General features: G+C 51.7%; 1 protein-coding gene across 1 annotated transcript in view; it reads right to left on the reverse strand.

Moving 5' to 3' along the window:
• The window catches only part of SPSB1 (splA/ryanodine receptor domain and SOCS box containing 1), a 78,595-nt gene extending 62,452 nt beyond the window's left edge, over positions 1-16,143 (reverse strand). The window contains exon 1 of the mRNA XM_034954806.4: positions 15,929-16,143. The gene's annotated coding sequence lies outside the window, so the exon portion shown is untranslated. The remainder of the gene's footprint in view (positions 1-15,928) is intronic.
• Positions 16,144-22,496: the final 6,353 nt, after the last annotated feature.

Consider the following 22,496-nt stretch of genomic DNA (forward strand, 5'->3'; position numbering starts at 1 on the left):
AAACCGGGAGGTAACATCTAACTCACAGGACTGTTTAAGGGGTTAAAAACCCATCTACAGTGGCAAGCATAGCGCCTGGCTCATGGCACACATTCAATCAATACATGTGAAGACTATTTCAGGCAGAATCACACTCACAGCAGATGGGATCTGAGACACCCTAAACTAAATGCCGGCCCCAGCATGGGAGGGAAAAGGCAGGAACAAGTTGTCGGGAGCTCCAACAAGGAAGGGGCCAGTGGTCCCCCAGTTGATGACAGCTTAGGTTTTCTCTCGTGCCTGAGGCAACCCCACCCATCTGCTTTCTAGAAACTGTCCCCCGACCCACAGTCAGGGCACCGCGGCTCCGGGGGCCCTGGGTATGCAGGACCTACTGCTGGGTATGCAGGACCTGGGTATCCATGACCCCACCAAGGATGGGCCCAGGGCAAACGGCCCCCTTGCTAGGTGCCACCAGTCAGGGCAACTGCAGCACTGCCCCAACAGCACTGGCAAGAAGCTCCTAAGCACACTTCTGTCATCCTCTCTGTCAAATGAGAGGCAGTCCACCCCCTTTGGGCCTGATATGTCTTGGAAAACACTGCAAGGAATGGAATTAAGACAGCAACTTGCTAAAGCTGAAGTTCTGGTCCCAGACGGGTTAACAGGATTTGGAAGGGGCACCAAATTGCAATACTGTCAGCAACCAATCCTGGAAACAGCTCCTGCCCCCCAGGAGGAGGAGCACCATGAGTTACAGACCCCCAGCCTCAGGGTCGGTCCCCATGGGGCACCTCTGGCATCACAGTTGAGGGGGACCATGGCGAGGAGGGAGTGGCACAGGGTAAGCCTGGAAGGGGCCACGCGCACCCCGAAGACCACATCACGGATTTACAAATTCACCGTAATAGCAACGGGAACTGCTGATGGGCTCAAGAAGGGAGCTGACAACAGGTGTCATTTTTAATAGATCAACGGGAAAAGATACAAATAAGTAACAAGATCGCTGGCTGCAAGAGGATGGTGGCTGAGTCTCTGGTGATGAGGGATATGGAAAGAAAGACAGGTGTTCCTATTTCCCAGCCAACCTCTTAGACAAGCTGTTTGGATCGGACTCTTCCATCCCACCTTCACGTGGCCTCTACAACTGAGCCAGGACGGGAAATCCAGCTTCCACTTAGGAAATGCTTCAATCTTCCATGCAAAATTTAATTAGCCAGAAGTCAGACGCAGAAGGCCATGCAACGTATGGTTCCATTTATATGAACTGTCCAGCACAGGCAAACCCGTCAAATCAGAATATAGATTGGTTCCCAGGGGCTGGGGAGGGAGGATGGGAGGTGACGCCTAATGTGGATGGGGTTTCCTTCCGGCGGGGTGAAGATGGTTTGGAACTAGACAGAGGGGATAGTTGCACGACATTGTGAATATACCAAATGCCACTGACCTGTTCACTTTAAAATGGCTCATTTTACATTATGTGAATTTCACCTCAACTGAGAAAAGACGGCCAGGCGCAGTGGCTCATGCCTGTAATCCCAGCACTTTGGGAGGCCAAAGCGGGCAGATGACCTGAGGTCAGGAGTTCGAGACCAGCCTGGCCAACATGGTGAAACCCCATCTCTACTAAAAATACAAAAATTAGCCAGGCGTGGTGGCACGTGCCTGTAATCCCAGCTACCCAGGAGGCTAAGGAGGGAGAATCACTGGAACCTGGGAGGCGGAGGCTGCAGTGAGCTGAGACTGTGCCGCTGCACCCTAGCCTGAATGACAGAGCGAGATTCCACTTAAAAAAAAAAAAAGAAGAAAAGTAAAAGAAAAAAGACACCCTAATTAGCCAATGTCACAGAACACATCTGCATGTCCAGGACATCTTGCTTGGAGCTGACTTTACTTTCTCTCCTTAGCTCAGACACCAATCCCCATTACCTGGGACCACTTCTGACTCTCATCAGCCCCCTGCAGCCTATTTACCCAGCCACAGTGACATTCACTCTGCTGACCTATCTCTCGGATCGCTCATTTCTTCCTCGCTCCTCTTTTGTGGCAAATGGTGCTGAAGAGTAAGACTGAGAGCCTGGCTGCTGGGGCTCAGCTCCCAGCTCTTCCCCTGGGTGGCAGGGAGGCCCAGAGTTGCCCTAGTTTTTCTCATCTGTAAAATGGGTAGTACCTACCCTATAGGTATCACGGACATTATGACGACTGAATGACTTGATGCATGCACAGCACCTGGAAGTGTGCTCAGATATGCCACATCGTTGATGGCTATTGTCACTGACCCCACTACAGACAGACCCCAGTCCATGCACCTCCCACAGCCCCCTCCACTCCATCCATCTTCTACCTCCTCCAGGCTGGGCATCACAAAGGAAAACTGGTTATCCCTCCCACTCCAGCTCTGCTGTGCTCCAAATGCTCTCCGTGGTGGAAACCACAGAGCAGAAAAGCCGACTGCTGCAGGACGCGGCTAGGAAGGCCCAGAGCTCGGCCATCCCTCGGCACACCCGAAAGGATGAAGGCAGTTGATAGCAACAGGCAATTGCCTGAGGTGCCCTCAGTCCCTGCCCTGTGGGGTCAAGGGTGAGGCTCGCCCTCTAGCAACCCCCATGTCTCGGTTCCTCCCGCTGCAGGAGCATGGCTGGGACTCAGCCTGCTGGTTGATTCTCAAAAACCACTGCTCTGTCCCCAACACGCCTTCGTTCCCTAAAGCACGAACCCCTCTCCCACGTTACTCGCAATTGCACAAATGTCCCCAGGTCTGTGGGCCCTCCTGCCTCTCTGCACTCATTTCGGCCACACATGGGCACCCTTCCCGCCTTTCCAACCTGGCCACCCCTGCCACCAGTGTCCTCTGATACCCTGAGCGCTATCATCAGCAGAGACGGGCCTGTCTCACCCACTAGACAGAGAAAGCTTCCTCATTCTTTGTATCCTCGGCCCCAGCAGACTGGCTGCATACAGTAGGTGCTCAGCAAATGTTTGAATAAAAGCATGAATGACAAGTGGTCCACTAACAGCTCCTGAGAACAGAGGCTTGTTCGGAGTTCCTGACCTCCCACGGGGCATGGAAGGAAGTCTGGTCTGAGAACGGAACACCTGGCAGTTTAGTTCCGTGACGGGGAGTCCCCACCCCCAGCACCCACACCCTGGGCCCACATCGAGCTCTCCCAGACCCTGCTAGGATCCACTACGCCACCGGTCTTACCGTTACTCCTTCATCCGACAGGTGTCCAAGAACCTACTGTGGACCTAACTACTGGGGACTCAGCCGTGAACAACAGCCATGTGGCCGGCCGGGTCCTGCCCTCCTGGAGCCCACAGGTCACCGGGCTGCCCACAACAGCAGCTGTCCCTGGCATGGCTGAGGGTGCATGTGTCTGGGTGACAGGGTGGACCGTGGATGGCAGGGCTACCTGCTGAAGGGGACATCCCTGGGAAGAGGGGAGGAGTGAGGGGATCCGGTTTTGGAAAGTGAAGCGAGAGGGTATGGGCCAGCCGGTAGGAACGGGCCAGCCGAGGCGGGACCAGGCAGCATGAAGAGTGTGAGACGGGGTCAGCAGAATATAGGTGACAGTGGCTGAGGCTATAAGGGAGGAGAGGGACTCTCCTGAGGGGGCAGATGGGCCACAAGGGCGAGAGGGAGAAGTGGGAGAGGCCCCTGTAGGGAAGGCAATGCCAGATGGGTCTGGGCACAGGAGGCAGGTGAAGCCCAGGGAATGGCCAGAGCTTTCTAAGCCAGGATGGGGCAACGGCACCCAAGCAGCAGAGGGTGAGCGCTGTGGCTCATGCCCATGATCCTAGCACTTTGGGAGGATTGCTTGAACCCAGGAGTTCGAGACCAGCCTGGGCAACATAGGGAGACACCGTCTTTGTGAGAAATTTAAAAATTAGCTGGGGGTGGTGGTGTGTACCGATAGTCCCAGCTACTGGGGGGCTGAGGTGGGAGGATTGCTTGCGCGTTGAGCCCAGTTGCCATCTGGACACGTCCACTCGGACCACTTCCACTTAGGACAGGTTCAAAGCACCTCCATGGACCTAGTCCCCCAGCCTGTAGGTCATTATTCACGATGACCCCCAAACTAGCTGGGAACCCGAGGCACCTGCAATTCTTCACCCTTCTCTACACCCCACATTCAACTAGTTACCGAAGCCTACCCATGCCACCTTGGAGATGACACAAGCTTCCATCCCAACTGGCAGGTCAGGGATATGAACCGCCATCTCCCTGGCCTTCCAGCTCCAGCTTCCTCTCCACCAGATTCTTAAGGCGACCATAACTGCATTAGCCAGGATTCTCCAGAGATGCAAAACCCATAGGATCGAGAGGGAGAGACAGATGAGAAAGGATGGGTTAGGGGAACTGGCTCATCGGTTATGGAGGCTGGGTCCCACTACAGGCCATCTGCAAGCTGGAGACCCAGGGGAGCCAGGAGTGTGGCTCAGCCAAGTCTGAAGGCCTCAGAACCAGGGAGACCAATGGGGTCATTCTCAGCCCCGGGCCAAAGACCCCGGGGACCAATGGTATGAGTCCCAGAGTCTAAATGCCAGATAACCTGGAGTTGTGACATCTGAGCGCAGGAGAAGGAGGATGTCCCAGCTCCGGGACAGAGAGCCAGGATTTGCCCTTCTTCCAGCTTTTTGTTCCATCCAGGCCACCAGCTGATTGGACGGTGGCTGACCCCATGGAGGGCAGATCCTCCCTGCCCAGTCCAGTGACTCCAATGCCAAAAACACCCTCACAGACACACCTGGGGCAGCCCAATCATTCTACACAAATGCCAAACCACTGGGCTTCCCTGTCAGCAGAAAAGGGATGGGCTCAGTGTGTGCTGAAGCATTGAGAATCATCAATGCTTTACCATCTATCCAGGTATTCCTTAGTCTAGTCAAGTTGACATCTGAAATCAATCATCACAGGTTCGCCCCTTATCAACTGGCACCCAGAGGCACCCACTGGCATCTCCTTAAACCATACTTAATCTCCAAGGACAGTATCAAGGTCATAGTTCCACCTATCGTGACACTACTATCCTGCATACCAAAGACACATTAATCCCTTCTCCAGAGAGGAGGTACAGTCCTTGAGTGCTATTCACTCCTCTCTCCTCTGATACTCAATAACTTAAATACTATGATGTAAAATTAATACTTAAATACTGCTATAGACTCAACACATGTTCTAAGAATAAGGAGTAAGAGAGGAAAGAAAACAGATATTTGCCTAATATACATGTAAATGCATACAACCGTATTCTGAACAAAATAGGGAGGAAATACTCCCAGCAATTCTGGCCCTTGTTTCTGTAACTGGTCACGTGGTTGGAGCTGGTATTTATTATAACTACCTCCCTCTGTCCTGTTCTGTGTTCCTTTCGTCTGCAACAAGCACCTCAGCTGGCTGTGGTTCTTTAAGTGGCAGAGTGACCCAAACATTCATTCCTGAAGGGTCTGAGTCATTCACAGTCCTGCCTGGATTGTATCCTTGTAATTTCCCATTGACTTAATCACAGGGCATGGTAATACTAACAGATGCCCTAAGGAGTATCCTGTACTCCAGACACACTCTTCCTTGCCTCATTGTGGAGCAGTCCAGATCAATCTCCCCTTGGTAGTCCAGATCAATCTCCACAGCCAACACCATCACTCCCCTCTCAGCCTGCTGACCCAGAGGCACAGGGAGCCCAAAGTAGCCAGGTGGCAGCCTTACCCCCCGTTCAATGGAATCACTGTTGTGTCTCCTGGTAGGAGCATTCCTCTCTCTGGAACCAAGACCTCCAGGCCAGCAGAGCATAAAGTCACAGGAACAGGAAGCAACAATTTCGCTAGTGGGTCCCTAGGGGATATGATGCGCAGTGCCACTCCCATTTCCTCCCCTTGATTCCTGGACCTGTGAATCCTGGCTACGGGAGAAACCAGCACCATATATTGGATGCTGATACAGAGTACATAGAGCCTTTTGAAGACCCCTGACCCAGCCCTACAAAGTATTGTCACCTAGCTGGCATTGTAATTGCAACTTCAAAAGACTCTACTGCCCTTCTTTCAAGTCAGCTGCTTCAGGATGGTGGGGAACGTGGTCATTCCCAGTCCCAGGTCAAAGGCTCCGGAGACCACTCGTATGAGTCCCAGAGTCTAAAGGCCAGAGAACCTGGAGTTCTGACATCCAAGCGCAGGAGAAGAGCATCCCAGCTCCGGGACAGAGAGCCAGGATTCACCCTTCTTCCAGCTTTTTGTTTCATCCAGGCCCCCGGCTGACTGGATGGTGCCTGCCCACATGGAGGGCAGATCCTCCCCACCCAGTTGAGTGACTCCATTGCCAGTGTCCTCCAAAAACACCCTCACAGACACATCTGGGGCAGCCCGATCATTCTACACAATGTCAAACCACTGGGCTTCCCTGTCAGCAGAAAAGGGACAGTCTCAGTGTGTACTGAAGCATAGAGAATAATCAATGCTTTACCATCTACCTGGGTATTCCTTAATCTAGTCAAGTTGACATCCAAAATCAATCATCACAGGTCCACCCCTTACCAACTGGCACCCATAGGCACTCACTGGCATCTTCTTAAACCATAATTAATTTCCAAATAAAGGCAATAACAAGACCGTAGTTTCACTTAGCATGATAGGCGAAACCAGTGGGCTCATGCTCACCGGCCAATTCCCTGCACATGATCCCAGTGCCACACTTCCTTGGTTGTGAAGTGAGCTCCCTGGAAGCAGTGCTACATGGACAGCATGACAGTGGGAAAGGTGTTCTGTCAATCAATGGATGGTGACTTTGGCAGAAGCACTGCATGCAGGGAAGACGAATCTGTATCCAGAATAAGTGCCTGCTCCAGTAAGGACAAAACGCTGCCCCTTCCAAAACAGAAGTGGTCCAATGTGCCTTCCACCAGGTGCAGTGATCATCCCGGGGAATGGGGCCATACTGGAGCTCAGTGTTAGTCTCCGCTTCTGGCAGACTAGCAGCCAGTGGTAGCCATAGCCAGGTCGGCTTTGGTGAGTGGCAGTCCATGTTGCTGAGCCCATGCATCACCTCCATCTCTGCCACCATGACCACTTTGTTCCTGAGCCCACCAGGCGATGACAGGGGTGGCCAGGGAAAGAGGCTGACGAGAATCCACCTAGGTCATCCTACCCACATACCTCATGTCCTGTGCGCACTCGGGAGGTCTATCCACATACATCTTCCCCCAATTGCTTTTTTGTTTGGTTGGGTTTTTTGATACAGGGTCTCATTCTGTTGCCCAGGCTGGAGCAATCACAACTCACTGCAGCCTCAACCTCCTAGGCTCAAGTGATCCTCCCACCTCAGCCTCCCAAGTAGCTGGGACTGCAGGCATGAGCTACCACGCCCAGCTAATTTTTTATTTTTGTAGAGATGGCGGGGGCGGGGAGTCTCACTATGTTGCTCAGGCTGGTCTCGAACTCCTTGGGCTCAAGCAATCCTCCCACCTTGGCCTCCCAAAGTGCTGGGATTACAGGTGTGAGCCACTATGCCAGGCCCCCAGATTTCTTTGTCACCAATCTTCCAATCATATTCTTTCCAAGTCCCCAAATCTCTGACCATCCAGCCAAATCATCAGGCACAGCCCATGAATCAGTATATAATCACTCATCTGGCCATCTCTCCTTCGAAGCAAGGTGCACAACCAGGTGCACTGCCCGAAGCTCTGCCAGGGAGGATTTCCCTTCACCCCCATCCTTCAGAGGTGTCCCAGCAAGGGGCTATAGTGCTGCAGCTGTCCACTTTCGGGTTGTGCCTTCATATAGTGCAGAGCCATCTGTAGCCATCTGCAAACCAGGCTGACTAAGTCTTCTCTTCCACTGTCAACCGATCAGAGGGAACTCCCCAGGAGACCATAGATACAGGCTGGAGAGAGAAGGCAGTGGGCAAAGTAAGAACCATGGGCCTTTGGACCACTTCCTCATGTCACTTACTTGTGCCTTCAGGACCTGCTCAGACCTGATCCCATATATACCACTTCCTCTCGATGGCAGCGTTCTGCCACACATGCCCAATGTCTGGTTTGGTCGGTCAGATCATAGATAACACCCACTTCATGATGGGCAGCTCAGGTCACACGGCAACTTCGTGGCTGATGGTCAAACATTAAGTCTCTACTAGGGTCCAGTATTAGGCCAAGAGCTGTCTCTCAAAAGGAATGAAGTTATTTGTGGATGATGGCAGGGCCTTGCTCCAAAATCCCAAGGCCTGTACTGCGATTCATCTACAGGGGCCTGCCAAAGGCTTTAAGCAGCCTCCCTGTCTGCCGCTGACCTCAACCACCACTGGATCTGCTGGTGGCCCAAGCGGCAAAGCAGGTTGCACAGCAGCCTGGACCTGTTGCAGTCTTCTGCTACGGGCCCCACTCAAAACTAGAAGCGTTAGGGCGACTTAGCAAATGGGCTGGAGTAACACACCCAAATGAGGAATGTGTTGCCTCCAAAGTCCAAACAGGCCCACGAGGCATTGTGCCTCTTTCTTGGTTGCAGGAGGAAAGCTGTAACAACTTATTCTTCACCTTAGAGGGGATACCTTCACAGGCCTGACACTACTGGACCCCGAGAAATTTCACTAAGGGAGAAGGTCCCCGAATTTCAGTAGAATTTATTTCCCATCGCTTGACATGTAAATGTCCTACCAATAAGGCTACAGTGGTTGCGACTTCTTGCTCACTAGGTCCAATGAAGCATAATGACATCAATGTAATGGACCAGCATGAGACCCTATTTTTTTTTTTTTTTTGAGACAGGGTCTTGCTCTGTTGCCCAGGTTGGAGTAAAGTAACACAATCACTGCTCACTGCAAGTCTTGACCTCCTAGGCTCAAGCAATCCTCCCACCTCAGCCACCCAAGTAGCTGGGACCACAGGCATGCACCATCATGTCTAGCTAATTTTTTTAAAAGGTTTTTGTAAAGACGATAATGGTGAAACCCCATCTCTACTGAAAAAAAAAAAAAATTGGCTGGGCGTGGTGGTGCGCACTTGTAGCCCAGCTACTCGGGAGGCTGAAGCACGAGAATCACTTAAGTCCAGGAGGCAGAGGATGCAGTGAACCAAGCTCAAGTGAGACTCTGCCTAAAAAAAAAAAAATTTTTTTAATTGAAAAATTGTAGAGATAATGTCTCACTATGTTGCCCAGGCTGGTCTCAAACTCCTGAGCTCAAGCAATCCTCCCACCTCAGCCACCCAAGTAGCTGGGACCACAGGCACACACCATCATGCCTGGCTAATTAAAAAAAAAAAAAATTATAGAGATGATTTCGGCCTGGGCGCAGTGGCTCATGCCTGTAATCCCAGAACTTTGGGAGGCCAAGGCGGGTGAATCACTTGATGTCAGGAGTTCAAGACCAGCCTGACCAACATAGTGAAACCCTGTCTCTACTAAATACAAAAAATTAGCTGGGTGTGGTGGCGCATGCCTGTAATCCCAGCTACTCAGGAGGCTGAAGCAGGAGAATTGCTTGAACCTGGGAGGCGGAGGTTGCAGTGAGCCGAGATTGCACCATTGCACTCCAGCCTAGGCAACAGGAGCAAAAAATCCATCTCAAAGAGAGAGAGAGAGAGAGAGAGATGACGTCTCACTGTGTTGCCCAGGCTGGTCTCAAACTCCTAAGTTCAAGCGATCCTCCTGCCTCGGCCTCCTGAAGTGCTAGGATTACAGGAGTGAGCCACCGCACCCAGCCCCAGCATGATATTTGTGGAAGGGAAAGGTGATCAAGATGACTGTGAACTAAACTGTGACATAGGGCTAGAGAGCTGATATACCCATCAGCCCAGACCGCCAAGGGGCATTGCCGGCCTTACCAGCTGGATGCAAACTGCTTCTGCTGGGCCTTATGGACAGGTATAAAGAGAAGGGCATTCGTCAGATCAACAGCTGCATGCAGTAGCAGGGACCAGAGATGTGTGAATTTTGCAGTCACCACTTGGTTAAGTTTACAATAATCCACTATCAGTTTCCAAAGTCCATCTGTCTTCTGCACAGGCCAAATCGGAGAGTTGAATGGGGATGTGGTGGGGGTCACCACCCCCGCCTCCTCCAAGTCCTTGATGGTGGTGCTAATCTCTGCAGCCCCACCCCAGGGATGCAATGTTGCTTTTGATGTACTATTTTCCTAGGCAGAGGCAACGCTAATGGTTTCCACTAGGCCTTTCCCACCATAATAGCCCTCACCGCACAAGGCAGGGAATCAGTGCGTGGATTCTGCTAGGCGCTAAGTATGTCAACTTTGAATCTGGAACCAGGAAATAACCCCAGGATGGGTTCAGGGATCCACGGGAGCCACCAGGAGTCAAACCTAAGCTAAAACTCCATTGATCACCTGACCTCCATAAGCCCCTTCTCTGACTAGTGGGCCACAGTGAGTGATATTTTTGGTTTCCTGGAATCAGTATCAGTTCAGTAACCAGCTATCCCTGAACAGTCTAATTATTTCCCTTTCCTCAATACATATTCACTCTGGTAAAAGGTCATAGGTCCCTTTGGGGAAGGCTAGGAGAAAAATTAATAGCATAAACTTTCTCTAGTGTACTGAGGTCCTTCTTCAAAGGGACCCAGCTTCCAATTCATTCATTCATTCATTCACTCATTCATTCACTTATTCATTCATTCATTCATTCACTCATTCATTCATTCATTCATGGGGGCTTAGTTGTGTAAACTGGGTTAAGTCTGGGAAGTTGATTGAGGGCTGTGATTTTCTGTTGTAATTATTTTTCTGTTTTAATTATTCAAGTTAGACTTTTTTTCATTTGACCTGTAAGTTTCTGCTTATACAGAAAACTTAAAAGAATCAAGTAACTTACAAGATCAAGTAAGAATTTCACAGGTTTCCTGTCTATTTCACTTCTAGGAACACCATGATTAACTATTCAATGCCATAGATCCACACAAGTCAGACTATTCTGACGGCAGCTTTGCCTCTGCCATCCATTAGGTAACCACACTCACCTTGCCTTGGATGGCTGAGTACTGCCACTTGGCCCCTGCACTCCAAATGCAATTACTCCCGTTGCATTTAAGTTTTCCATTTGAGTGACTGCGGCTCCCACTGTAAGGGCTGGATCATGGAGCTCTTCACGGATGCTGGGGCCCCCCTCACAAATCTATTTCTCAACATATGGGTGAAAGATCTGTCTTCTGAATCTTCCCAGTGTGGGTGAGTAGCTTTTAAGAGACAAATCCACTCCAGCATTCCAATGTCCCTAAGCCTTTGAATCCCTAACTCTACATGAAACCCAAGCCTATGAATCCCTAACTCTATATTAAACCAAAGGAGACCCAGAAACTCCAACTCACTCACAGTGGGTCATCCTTTGATCCATGTTCCAGTCAGCCAACCAAACAGATCTCTTCTTAACCCCCTGAGCTACAACACCAAGTGCAGAATCTCCGCTTAGTTGGCCCATATCCATAAATTCGGCCGGATCCAACTTCATGTTCATTCCACATCCTAATATCCACTCCCACTCATGCTCCCTTGGTGTCTGCTTGTATAAATAAGAAAACTCAAGTGGTTCTCTTGGCGTGGAGTACAGCTCCTCACTCTGACCTTGGAAAGGGTGTGACCAGATCGGCCACACTCAGACTGTCTGGCAAGGTGTGTTCACAACTGGGGCACCTGTCAAGCCCTTGTCACAGGTAGGTTTTTCCAACCCTGGAATCCTATATTCCTACTCAGCAGTCATTTCTCAAGTGTGGAGTTTGCATCCTGATACTTTCTTCATCTTGTGCTCAAATCACCCAATGCCTCCCTACTTTTCCAAGAGACGCCCAAGGGTGGCAGAGGTTCTTGGATTCCTCCACCCATCGCCTACGCAGTAAACTCAAGAGGGTCAGGCTAAGCTTCAGGTCAGATTCAGAGCTTGTTGACAAACCATTCTCACAGTCACATCTCCTGACACCCAGCCCTGCCACAAATCCCATGCCTGCATTGCACAAGGTCTGGACCTCAATGGCAGGCAACGCTGGGCTGTGCCTTGGCGGATTCTCTTCCCCATCTCCAAGAAAGGCCCCGAGAGCCTAAGCCTGTTGTTGATGTGGTCTGTCTCATGACCACTGGACTCATTTATTTTTAACGTTGGGCAATGAACAGAACTTTTAAAACACAAAGCAAACAGGCAGCTTCCCAAAGGTTTCAGGGGGTTGGCAGCAGGACAGATCCCCCAATGTGCTGTTGGGTTTTGCCATCCTCCCTTTGTCCAAGCAAGGAAGGAGCCTCAAGCCCAAGTCAGAAAGGACGTACATCTCCCGACTCTTGCCCCGCATAGAGTAACAGTCAACCTCTTTGAGACGTGATGCTTCCTTTAAATGCTTCTTAGGAAGAAGCTACAGATGACCTGACATCTTGTATTTGCTTCAAAATAATCCAGCGTGTGTGTGTATGTGTGCATATATGTGTGTGCATATGTATGTGTGCATGCACACGTTTGTATATGTGTGTGTACACATGTGCACATCTTCTGTGAGCATAAGTATGCATGTGCATATGTGAGTATGTGTATGTGTGTGCATGCGAGGTGAGGAAACCTGATCGCTCATTATACTCTGCCTCTAACTTTGGTGTGTTTGACATTTTCCATAATAACAAAAAATTTCACTAAAAAAATGAGCCCATGCTTCTTGAAGAAAAGGCTCAGGTGGTGGAGGTGACAAACTTACTGGTGAAGGGCTTGGGTGCCAAATCTGGATTCGAGTTTTGGCTCCACCATTCCCTTGCCGCGAGACCTTAGCCAAGTTACCTGCAATCCTCAGCAGAATGGACATGGAGGCAAAACCCACTTCTCAGGGTCCTCAGGAAGCCCATGAGTCAATGCGTCAGGGACTCAGATCAGAGCCAGTACTCGCGCACACCGTGAAACCATGAAACCATTTCCCGCTATTATTATGCTTAGGATTCAAACAAAGTCACGTCCATAAAGCACTCTGTAGCACAGAGCCGGGCACCTGGCTGCCAGTGGAACTTTTAGACTGGGGGAGATGTTATCAGGCAACTGGGGGAGGGGAGAGCACTCACTGAAAGTCCAAAATCAAAGTCCCTTAGAGTCTGGATTTCACTGATCTAGTGTTGAGGGCTGGGGAGAGGATAACACACCCCTGGGCAGACTGAGGCACACCTGTACCTGACCTTGTGCTTTCGTCTGATAAAATTTTTCAGAACAAAAAGATATACTGAGTCATGCACACCAGCTAAAACCTATTTCTCGAGAAGAATTGATACAAAATGCTCAGACGAACTCATGAACACCATAAGAATCAGAGGTTTCGCCAAATTTGAAAATGCGTCTGCAGGCAAGTTTCCATCCACCCAGGAGGAGGGGCAGGTGCAGGAAGGGAGCACGGCACATACCATGGGGGTGGGAGGGCAGCGCTGGCTTCCACGGGCTAGGCCCCCACCCCATTCCCCAGCTCTGGTGAAGAAATTAAACATCTGTGATGATTCCAAGGGGGTGAGATTTTGCAGCAGCCCAGAGGAACCCACTGAAGGGTGGATCCAGCCTTACTACAGCAGCCCAAGAAACGGCCTCACCCAGCTCCAAAGTGACATCACCAGGGCCCCAGGCAGGACCACTCCTTCCTAAGAGCCCTGAAACCCACTGATTCTTCCCAGGGCCAGGCCTCTCTGAAGCCGGCATGGCACCCGCCTTGCTCCCTGCTCGGGGCTGTCTGAGCCACTGGGGCCAACGTGCTACTGCTTTTGTTTTCTCTGCTGCTAGGGTGGTAGCCAGACTGGAAAAGGAAGACTTGTAAAGTGATTGCCTTAGTCCACTCCACACCTCCCCAACCGCAAACACACACACACACTCACACTCCATCTACTGGGTAAAGTGCTCCCTGCAGAAGAAAAGCAGCTGTAAGAGAGCAGGAGTGCTTTAAATGATCTAATCCAGCCCATCACTTCACAGCTGGGGAGACACGAAGTGCCTGGCCCATGACCTCAGTGCTGGGGACAGTAACCAACAGCAACAGTTTCAGGACTGGGGAGTCTTGGTCCACAGCCCTGGCTGTGCAGTCTGGGTAAGTGAACCACCCTCTCTGGGCCTCTCTAGGACAGGCTGGCCTAGACAGTAAGACAGGACTTCCCTGACTCCAAAATTCCTCAGTGGGGAGAGACCACCTGTGTCGCCCATGCTTAGCCCAGGGCTTTCCACCACTGGGAGGGGGGTCTGAGGAGGGGGACAGGGCAGAAGGGAGAGGCCCCCATCCCCTTCTTTGCTTGCTGTTCTCCTCACACCCCACGATGAGAAATGAAGTTGTGGGCCCAGCCCCCTCAACGAGAAAATTCTTCCAAGGACACCAAACCTTAGTCACCAGGGATGGCGCTTTTACCATGAACACCTGTTAAAACTCAACTCATGACCAGTTTCTGATGCTACAGACTGGAGTGTTTAATTAAATATTACTCACTCAGGAAGCAGCCCCTGCCAACTCACCCCCAAACTGTGTAGTTCATTTTCAGAGAAATGGAGAGAGGAAGAGCCTGCGCTCTCCTCGGGGGCACCAGCAGGGCTTGCCTAGTGGGGTGTCTGTGGCCCAGCATGCCCGGCTATCCAGAACCAAGCAAAGAAATCACCATGAGGAGCAGTACCTAGGAACCAGAGGGCCCCCTGGATGGTCCCCACACACACTCACAGAGAAACACACACAAAGACACACAGACACACACTTGGAGACACACAGACACCCACACATACACAGACGCACTCAGAGACACAGACACAGAGACACTCACAGAGACACACGTGTGGACACACAAAGACACACAGAGACACAAAGACACACACTCGCACACAAAGACACACACAGACACAAAGACACAGAGACACACATTTGCAGAGACAGACACTCAGAGACACAAACTTGCAGAGACACACACCCAAAGATATATACACACTCACACACAGACACACACTCACAAAGACACACACATACACAGAGAGGCACACACAAATACACAAAGACGCACTCAGAGAGACACACACACACACAGTCACTTAGAGTCTCAGGCACACATTGACAGACACACAGACTCATACACACACTCAAAGGCACATAAATACACAGATGCACTTAAGAGACACACACACACCCACATGAACACACAGACACTCATACGCAGGCACATATTCACAAGGACACGCACAAACACACACGCAGATGCACTCTCAGAGACACCCGCTCTTCCTGCAGACCCGCACCCTCCCCTCGGGGCCGTCCCGTCCTCACCGGAGCCTGGACGCCACCGAGCCCAGTACACGCCCGGGGACGGTGACCCATCCGCGGTTCCTCCCGCGGGCCCAGGCCGCCCTTGTTTTTCTGATTTAATCGATTTCCTGACAACCCTCCGGCTCTCCCTCCGCTGCTGGGAGAAGCCGCGGCGGCTCCGGGGCGGCAGGGAGGGCGGCGCTCGGGTGTCCCCGGCAGGCTCCCTGGGGGAGGCGCTGCGGGAGGGTGGGGGCGCCCCGACGGGGGACCGGGCCGCGCCGCCAATCCCGACTCGGACTGGCGGGAAAAGCGAAACTAACTCAGCCGAGCGGGGTCCCGCTTTCCCCGGGCTAAGGGGGGGACGGGTCGGCGGCCCCGGAGCGCCCCAGCCCCTACTCGGGACCGCAACTCGTTGCGACGGTCCCCGCGCCCCGGGACCCCCGCCGCGCCTCGACCCGGGACCCCCTGCCCTGCAGCGGCGGCAGCGCGGGGCGGGCCTGGGCCCCTCTCCCAGGAGCCGCGGCGAGGGAGGCGCCCCCGGAGCCACCGCGGGAGGGGCCGCGCCCCGAGTCCCCATCCCGTACTCCACCCGCTCCCCCGCGCCCGGCCCCGCGCCACCCACTCGGTCCCCCAGCGGCGCGATCCCCGCGTCCGCCCCCGCCCGGCCCCCCGCGCCTCCCCCTCCCGGGCCGGACGCCCACCCATCGGGTCCCAGGTGCCCCGCGCCGCCTACCGCGCCCGCGGTGCGGCCGCCGCCGCTGCTCTCCAAGGCCGAGGAGGCTCGGGCGCCCGGGCCGCGCCCGCCGCAGGGAGCGAAGTCGCCTCCTCCCCGCGGCCCCGGCGCCGGCGCCTGGAGCCTGGTTCCTGCTGCGAGCGCGCAGGCTGCCCGAGCGCGACTTCTGTGCAGAGGAGAAAAAGCAACCGACGGCTTTAAAGTGAAAAAAAAGAGAAAAGCGCCGGTGGGCGGGGCCGTCCCTGCCCCGCCCCGCCCCGCCCCGCCCCCGACCTCGGGCGCATGGACCACTCAGCACTGCAGGGAAGGCCGGGGGCGCGGGGCGCGGGGCGCGTCAGCCCGGCGCTGGTTCGGCCGCCCCCTCCGCCCCCTTAGTCCGCAGCCCTCTCCCGAGCCGCCGCCCTGTTGTTGCCGGCCCGAAGCTCCGGTCCCTCCGGAGGCGTCTTTGGGAAACGCGTGGCGCAGGGCCTGGGTTGCAGCCGTGGGAGGCTGGAGTGGGGGCGGGGGTCTTACGAGGAGAAATCTTCGCGGAGAGTGGGGTTGTCCCAGGAACCCCGAGCAAGGCCTCGCCGGCCTCCTCTGAAGTGCCCAGCGGGGACGAGTGGGCAGCCGCCGGGGGTCCAGGGAGCTTCCTGCAGCGCTGTTTCGGCCGCTCACGTTTCGGTGCCCACGGGGACGGGGGCCTCGGACCTCGAGACCCTGAGGGCGCGGGCACCTGGCATCCGCAGGGCCGCTCCCTGAACAGGTCCCAGCCTCTGGGGACTTGTCCTGTGGCTCTAGCTCGTTCAAGGAATTTTCCTCCCCCTTCCCCGAACAGAGCAGTCACTTGGGACTGGGAAGATTTTTTAAAGACTTTGCTGTTTTAAGAGCAAAATCTCCTGGCATTCCCCACCCCTCGCTGTGTAGTGTCCATTGAAAACGGTGAGGAGTTAGCCTTTCTGGGGGAGCCGAAACAAATAGCGGGGCTTCCGTAGTTACTGTGTCTTTACCATAACCCAGTACAGTGAGGGTGGGACTAATGACACACTCACTGTAAAGGCGAGGAAACAGTGCCTGGCCCGAGGCCAGCTGTCCAGAGCTTGGAACCCAGTTGAACTGTGAGATTACAAAGTTTGATGTCTCTCATTTTACGGTGCTGAAAATCAGTTTGGTTTAGCTTTGTTTGAACTCAGAATAGGATTACGGAGACTCAGCCAACTGCCCTGGGCTGGGCGGACCTGAGTGGGCATTCTGACTTTCCAGGTGCCAGCGGTTTAGGAATGTTGAACCCAGACTAGTCAGGTGGGCAGCCATGGCCAGCAGCTTAGGGGTGCTTCCCATTTAAAAGATCACTTGAGGCTGGAGGTGGTGGCTCTCACGCCCTTAATCCCCACACTTTGGGTGGCTGAGGCAGGCAGATCACTTAAGCCCAGGAGTTCAAGACCAGCCCGGGCAACAGAGCAAGACACAGACTCTGCACAAAAATTAAATAATAATAATAATAATTGGCCGGGCATGATGGCTCACACCTGTAATCCCAGCGCTTTGGGAGGCTGAGGCAGGTGGATCACCTGAGGTCAGAAGTTCAGGACCAGGCTGGGCTTGGTGACTCATGCCTGTAATCCCAGCACTTTGGGAGGTCGAGGCGGGCGGATCACGAGGTCAGGAGATGGAGACCATCCTGGCTAATACGATGAAACCCCGTCACTACTACAAATATAAAAAATTAGCTGGGCGTGGTGGCGGGCACCTGTAAGTCCCAGCTACTTGGGAGGCTGAGGCAGGAGAATGGTGTGAACCCGGGAGGCAGAGATTGCAGTGAGCCGAGATTGCACCACTGCACTCCAGCCCAGGTGACAGAGCGAGACTCCGTCTCACAAAAAAAAAAAAAGAAGTTCAGGACCAGCCTGGCCAACATGGCAACACTCCATCTCTACTGAAAATGCAAAAATTAGCTGGGTGTGGTGGTACGTGCCTGCGATCCCAGCTACTCAGGAAGCTGAGGCAGGAGAATCTCTTGAACCCAGGAGGCGGAGGTTGCAGTGAGCCGACATCGCACCACTGCACTCCAGCCTGGGCAACAGAGCGAGACTCCATCTCAAAAAAAAGAAAAAAAAGGTAATAATAATTTTAAAAGAGCATATGACCCCCTCCAGCCACTCTGCAGTTTGAGAACTGTTGTTTACTTGGGAGACTGGTGAGAGCCTCTGGGACAGGCCCATGGGGTGCAGCCCATGTCAGTCATTGCTGAAAATCACAGCTGCCTCTGATGGGTTCATTTCTCCTTGGGAGAGTAGCCCTGTTTGGTGGGTTCTTCACTGTGTGTGTGGCATCTACCAGACACTGTCATCTCATGGGGCTGGTGCTACGGCCACGTGGCCTGGGGCCATGGTGTTGTCAGCTTTCCTAAGAGGAACTCCACCAAGCCTCACCTCTTAACATCTGGGAAGCTTCCAGGGCAGACTGGGGCACTTTGGAGCTAGAGACCCAGTTTTGATGTTTAAGGCCCTGAAAGAGAGTTCCTGATGAAAAGTCTTCAGCACCCCCACCCCACCCCCCTTTGGCGTTGATCTGGAAATCTCAGCTCTTGATCCAGTTGAATAATTAGACCCTGCTGACCTAAATTTCCCAGAAGAACCCCTGGGGAGTGGGCCTCCTCTCCTCCAGGACGCTGGGCAGGTTGGCCGGATGATGGAAAGCTGGTCAGCCGGCAGTGACTGCTGCAGCATGGGGCAATGTTGAGCAATCCTGGAAGCCAGTTTATGTGTCAGAAGGGCTCAGAATCACCCTAGCATGCTGATACTATTGTTTGTTAAAAAAAGGTACATAATCTTGCAACATTGTGACATAAGCTGATAGATACTATCCAAAAATTTGAAGGGTGACTCAGGACTTATACAAGGATCTGTGTACTGCAGGGGTGAGTCGGGAGGGAGGTGGCTCTGGGCTCCCAGTGGTGTCATCCCCAACCTCCTCCCCAACTCCACCCCACCCCCACACACATTTTATCACTTGCATCAGCACAATTTGTTCATGTCTTTAATCTGTCTCCGGGAAATGGTGAAGAGAAACTGTTAGATGGTGAATTAGCATCAGCTGCTCTTTCTGATGATGGTTCTGAGCCTTGAGCTCTTAGCACAGAATCCTGCTGCCCTCACAAGTGTTAACGGCTGCCATCTTCTCTGAGTCCCTTTTGCTGATTGGAGCAAATGTGCAAAGGATTTGGTAATAGACAAACCCAGTGCAACCTCCAGCTCTGCCATTCATCAGCTGTGTGACCTTGAGCAAGTTACTTAACCTTTCTGAGATTTCCTGTTCTCATCTGTAGAACTGCTCTACACATTTCCCCAGAAATTGGGGAGGTGGTGCAATCATTCAACCAACATTAACTGAGCACAATTAATTGTGCTAGAATGAAATCAAGGATTTTGAGAATTTTCAAGATAATAGGTTTTTTTTTTAAAGAAAAGCTTGGTATCCACAACACAGAATTGTAGCAAGATCCACCAGAACATGAAGAACACTGAAGCATATTAATAAAATCTACATCTATTATGCATCCTTAGCATAAGATGTGTACTTATCTCATGATGCAAAACAGAAGTAGAGTGTTTATATGTTAATTAAAAAAAAAAAAATAGAGGCAGGGTCTTACCATATTGCCCAGGCTGGTCTTGAACTTCTGGGCTCAAGTGATCTTCCTGCCTTGGCCTCCCGAAGTACTGGGATTATAGGCATGAGCCATCACAGCTGACTTCTTACAGAATTTTGATCTCATAATATTCCCTAATTTAGTACATTGATTCATTTTGTAGATCATTTGGTCATAAATTACTGTAGTACTCACACTGGATCACATCTTGTCAGACAGCGACGCCTGCTGGCAAAGCATGATATTGCACTATAGCTCTATCAGACTTTGTTAATCACAAATAAAGGAAAAGACTTAGAGCAAAGTTTTGGGGAGATTTAAATGAGACATTAGATGATAAACAGGCTTGGAAAGAGTTCCTATGACTTTGAGAAAAAAATAATAAGGAGATGATATTGGGTTTGGGACAATAACTATTGCAAAGTTCTTCAAAAACACAGTGAAGTAACAGCAGACTGTGATATTGGTGCCTATCTTAAATCTTCACCAGTTGCTTTTAACAGTATTTCAGTTTATTTCTATTCATGGGACATCTTGAATATACATTATAATATAATTAATTAATTTTAGTAGTATTAATGTAGTAAAACTCCATTAAACAATCAAAGTGAAACCGCCTCCAAGTATTTATTATTTGGCCCTTCAGTATTTATTTTTATTAAAAATTTAGGAACCTAATGAATAAATATGGAACAGTGCTGTTCTGCATGCTGGAGAGTGATAAACAACATGGACCAGGCTCTGGGCCTTAGAGAATTTCCATTTCAGTGGGAGAGACCAATAGTAAACAATAAATGAGATCATTCCAGATGGTAACAGTGTTAACAAATAATCATTTTATATAAGTTTGCTCTGTGATCTTTTTTTTTAAACTTAGAGAGGGAGAAAGACCTGTATTCAGTGGCTTCAGTTCAAATTTTAAGACTCTATATAAATATTCTAGAAAAGGTCACCTTTCTGTCTCAAATAACAGATCAGAGACTTCCAATAGTCAGGGACACATCTCACCCTCCTGTTCCCCACCACAGGGCTTGCTGTGTTTGGTCAACACCCTGACAAAGAGTCCAAACCGACAGGTCCAGCTTCTCTGCTCCATCCTCATCTCAGGATGCCCCTGTCCCCAGCCAGAGGATCAACTGCCTCATTCATTCAGCAAGCATTTATTGGATGTAAGTTGTATGCCTTGCTCTGTGCTGGGAGGTTTTAAAGTTAGTGTTGATCCCGTGAGGGACCAGATTGGAGAATGAGAGTGAATCAGCTCCCATTCTGCCTCATTCCTGGAAAAATACGCCCAGGAGCTTGGAGCGTCAGTCCTGCCACCCTTCTTTTTTCTCAGAGGGAGTCTCACTCTGTTGACCAGGCTAGAGTGTAGTGGCATGATCTTGGCTCACTGCAACCTCCACCTCCCAGGTTCAAGGGATTCTCCTGCCTCAGCCTCCCTAGTAGCTGGAGCTACAGGCACCCGTCACCATGCCTGGCTAATTTTTGTATTTTTTAGTAGAGATGGGGTTTCACCATGTTGGCCAGGCTGGTCTCGAACCCCTGAGCTCAAGTGATCTGCCTGCCTCAGCCTCCCAAAGTGTTGGGATTACGGGTGTGAGCCACCACACCCAGTCTGTCCTGCCACCCTTCTGCATAGAGCTTGGCACATTCCAGCTGAAAACTCAGTGATGCCGGCTCTGGGAGGGCTGTTTCAGTTGGGATGTCCTGGATCTTTCTCTTCAGGAGATATCAGGTTGGAAGAAGAAATAATTAAGGGACCCAAACCCATAGAATGACAATAGATGTTTTCAAAGCTAAAATTTATTGAGTGCTATGTGCCAGGCACCGTGCTCTGTATGGTACAGGGAGCATCTCATGTGACCCTCCTAGGAGGTGGGTTCTATGATTATCTCCGCTCTATGGTGGGGAAGCTGAGATACAAAGTGGTTACATAGATCTCCCAGAGTCGCCAAGCCAGTAAGTGGTAGGGCCAGGACTTGAACCCCTGAACTCAAAAGCCAAGCTGCACGTTGGCCCAGGTCAGACTGACAGTGACTCTTCTGAACCCAGAGCACTGGGAGTACCAAGTGGCAAAGAAAAGGGTAGGTGCTGCCTTCGCAGCCCCAGTAAGGATCGTAAGCAGAACAATAGCCACATAAAGGATCTGTGCAAGTCAGGGACAAGCCTGACCACATGACAAAGAAATGAGCAGATGTCGGCTCTAAGGAGTGGCTCCGTGGCCAGACAGAAGGGTCAGAAGGTGGTCAAGAAAACAATAGGGCACCAGATGGCCCACCGGTGGCCCCCTCCCACATTCCATTCATTCCCCCCCTCCCAAGTAACCCCCAACACTGTCCACCCTGTCACATCCTCTGCCCCCACCCCATGCCACTCTGTGCTGGGTTAAAGAGTGTGCCCCCAAAATTCATGTCCACCTGGAACCTGTGAATACGACCTTATTTGGAAATAGGGTATTTGCAGACATAACCAAGTTAAGATGAGACCATACTGGATTAGGACAGGCCTTAATCTAATGACAGGTGTCCTTTTCACAAGAGGAGGGAGATTTGAACACAGAAACACAGAGAAGAGAAGCAGAGATTGGAGTGATGCGTTACAAGCCAAAGAATGCCAATGATTGCCCACAACCATCAGAAGCTGAAAGTGGCAAGGAAGGATCCTCCCCCAGAGCCTTCAGAGAGAGCACAGCCTGGCCCACACCTTGATCGTGACCTTGACAGCCACGTGCCACCATCGCTTCTCACCTGGTTGACTGCCGAGCCTCCTCACCCACCTCCTGGCATTCGTAGCCCCTCCCAATCTGTTTCCCACTCAGCAGCAGAAATGATCTTTGCAAAGTGCACATTTCAGACCCCCACTCACTGCTTTTAAAATAGAGTCCAAAAACCTTACGTGGCCACAGACTCTCTGTGGTCTGACTTGCTCACTGCTCCT

The sequence above is a fragment of the Pan paniscus genome, chromosome 1, assembly GCF_029289425.2.
Source record: "Pan paniscus chromosome 1, NHGRI_mPanPan1-v2.0_pri, whole genome shotgun sequence".
Lineage (NCBI taxonomy): Eukaryota > Metazoa > Chordata > Mammalia > Primates > Hominidae > Pan > Pan paniscus.